Genomic DNA, 3478 nt, shown 5'->3' with positions numbered 1-3478 from the left:
TTTCAAATTGTTAAGGATCATACTACTAAATATGTAGAGATCTGTGACTAGTTTAAAATTAATTTTATTTGAGTAAAATTCTATGTATTTTAATGTAATTGTTTTTAATGCTCCTTGCTTATATTCCCACTAAAGCATTTCTTAGGCTATTTTGTTTAGTAAAGCATGAAACCATTTACTGTCATGTAAACCAAAAGTGTTTTTAAAACTATACATAAAATATATGAAATCTGTTTTCTTTTAATAAATAAATATATTTTAAAATAAAAAGTGAGAAGGAACAGCATATTATATCCTGTATTATAATAATAAATGCAATATATACAAGTATATCTGTATTACAATAGTATTACAATAATTATAAGCAGGTAGAATGAGGATGCCTGAGCATCCAGAAGCATTTTATTCTAAACACTGGTAACAATGAAATACAGAAGTATACACAAAGATAAATTGCATACCTTCAGTTTTGTATAGGTTTAATGATTTAAAATTGTATCACTTGCAAGCTTATTAGATAGCAAGTGGGAAAATAAGACCACAGATAGCTAAAACAAGGTAGACAGGAAATGTTTTCTACTTTACTAAGTAATGACTCTGTACCCACAATTTGAACAAGGGTCTTCCCATTTATATTAAGCACTGAGGCCTAAAAAGCACGTGCTTCTGTCTATAGAGAAAAGAAATTTAGTAGAAATGTCATTAGGAAAGCAAGAATAACAAATTTGCTCTAATGATATATCTGATAACAATCTCACAGTGTGATCTAGGGAAAATATCTCTAACATTAACATAAACAGTCTTGCTTTTCTGCAGACAACTCCAATAATCCAATATATTTCTTTACTGTACTCAAGTTACAAGATATCTCAAAATATCTATCATAGATATATCAGAATTCTTTTGATTAAAAAAATAAAAGAATTTGTTGGGTTGCCAAGATGGCTGAATTTGAAAAAAAGACATCTTGGTTTTGACTAGGGACGGTTAGTGAAAGAGAAACAGATGGAGTACATTCCCAGGAGAGAGTTGGAGAGGTTTGCAATGGAAATTTTGCAGAAAGCAGAGACACTACGGAGTCTTGTGAATGAGGCAATCACACTACAGCAAGCAGACAATGAATCAGAGAATGGTGATGTCAAATTCGAACAGCTAGATGGGTTGGTCCAGTAGCCAAGGTCACTGGTTCATTGCCTGACAGAATCTTAGGCCACAACTGACTGGATTTAGATTGGAGTCAGAAAAGATAAAAAGGGTTCTGGGTGGCTTCGTAGGAGGACAGCACACTTCTTTCCCCATTTCCTTACAAAACACCCAAACTGGTAAAATGCCTTTTCAAAGAGGCCCAAGACCAGCCAGAAAAGACCACCCTATTAAGATCAGCAAAGGTTGCAGAGGCTTTAGCTTGCCTGACTCTTCATGGGTGTACAAAATTTAGTGATTCTGCAAGTATTATAAACTGCCCAAGCAAAATGTAAACACTAGATAAATGGATTAAAAATCAGGAGCCATCAATTTGCTGCTTACCAGAAAAACACCTCACCACTGAAGATACAAACAGACTGGAAGTGAAAGGAGGGAAAGACATACCCCATACTATACTTAATCTCAGCCAAAAGGCCAAGAAGTGATAGATACACCCCATATTAATGGAAAATATAATGTACTGGTATAGCCATTTAATATCAGACAAATAGACTTTAATGTAAAAACTACTGAAAGACATATGAAGGGCAACACAGAATGATTAAGCTATCAATTATCAGGAAGTGACTACAGTTAATGTATATATGCCCAAAGCCAGGGCACCTGCCTTTTAAAACGATTGTTAATGAATCTACAGGACATACAGACTCCAATAAAATGGTAACGGGGAACTTCAACACTGCCCTTGTAACAATGGACGGATTGATTAGACAACAAATCTATGCTATGGACCAAATGGATCTAATTAATTTCTAAACAACATTTATCTCCTCAGTTGTATAATAAACTTTCCTTCCATCAATACATGCAACTTACTCTTGAACAGACTACATCTTAGTCCATGAAGGAAGCTTCAGCATATCAGAAAAATGGATTATACATGTATGCTTTTTTGGTTGCTAAAGTGTGACGTGTGAAATCAGCCTAAAGGCACAGAAAATACTACTGAACGTGCAGTGAGTAATAGACGCATTCAAAAGGGATCCAAAAGGTTCTGAAAATGAATGAGGATGAAAACACAACATATCAAAACGTACGAGGCAGCAGAAGCAGCGATGAAATGGAATTTCAAAGCCATTTTTGCCAGCCGGATGCGTTCTGGGAAAGCAGCAATGCCAAGTCCAAGATGGCGGCCAATAGGAGGCTGATGAAGGAGCTTGAAGAGAGAGATCTGCAACTTTGGAATGGAAAACTTCCCTAACATCCAGACTGAACAAGCTAATTCATTGACTTGGCAAGCGCTTATTGTTTCTGACAGCCCTCCTTATGATAAAGGAGGCTTCAGAATCCAAATCAATTTTCTGGCAGAGTACCCATTCAAACCCCTGTAGATCACATTCAAAACAGACTTTTACCATCCCAACATGGATGAAAAGGGGCGCTTCTAACTGTCTGTCATTCCTGCTGAAAACTGGAAGCCAGCCGCTAAAACTGACCAAGAGACCCATTCACTCACTCATAGCTGTGGTGAACGACTCCCAGCCCGAGCACCCGCTCAGGGCTGACCTAGCTGAAGAATAAAGACAGTTTAAAAAAAAAAAAAATCTGTAAGAATGCTTAAGAGTTTACAAAGAAACACGGGAAGCAGCGAACTGTGGTGGAGAAGTCCAGCGACTGTGAGCAGAGATTGGAATAGCGCACTCAGATTCTACCAAGCAGGCTGTCTGGAAAATCGACACGTAACGCCGGGTGTTCGCTCATGGCAGTTACTTTCTACAGTTCTCTTAATCACAAGTGGTCTAGATAACTTGTAATGATATTCTAAAAACAAACAAGCAAGCAAAAAAAAAAAAAAAGTAAAAATGGCTATATCAAGCAAGCAAAAATACATAAAATAAATGGCCCATTTTTAAACAAATAAAATTAATGCAAGATTAACTCAACTTAGAAAAAGAAAAAGAAAAAAAAGCTCAAGTCAATAAAGTGAGATATAAGAAAAGAAGCAGACATAGACGTTAAAAAAATACTGTCAAAAATGGCTAAAAACAGCATTATGCCAACAAATTTGAAGATGCAGAAAAATAACATTTCTAGATGCATAGAACATGCTAAAATTTAGCCATAAGGACATAGAAAGTTTAAATAGACTAATAACTAAGGCAAAGACTGAATCACAATGAAGACCTTTACAAAAACTGTTGTTTTTAATTCTGCCAGACTTGTTAAGAAGACCTATTTCTAATTCTTTTCAAACTATTGGAATCAAATCTTTCTATGAGGCCAGGGAAAGATATAACACAAAATAAGCTACATACCGTTATCCCTGATGAAG

General features: G+C 35.8%; 1 pseudogene; it reads left to right on the top strand.

Moving 5' to 3' along the window:
• Window positions 1–2332: 2332 nt before the first annotated feature.
• LOC121155943 lies at window positions 2333–2842 on the top strand (annotated as a pseudogene).
• The last annotated feature ends 636 nt before the right edge of the window (window positions 2843–3478 follow it).

The sequence above is a fragment of the Ochotona curzoniae genome, unplaced genomic scaffold (assembly GCF_017591425.1).
Source record: "Ochotona curzoniae isolate NIBS_2020 unplaced genomic scaffold, NIBS_Ocur_1.0 contig_3190, whole genome shotgun sequence".
Taxonomy (NCBI): Eukaryota; Metazoa; Chordata; class Mammalia; order Lagomorpha; family Ochotonidae; genus Ochotona; species Ochotona curzoniae.
This window is presented reverse-complemented; position numbering and strand designations above follow the sequence as displayed.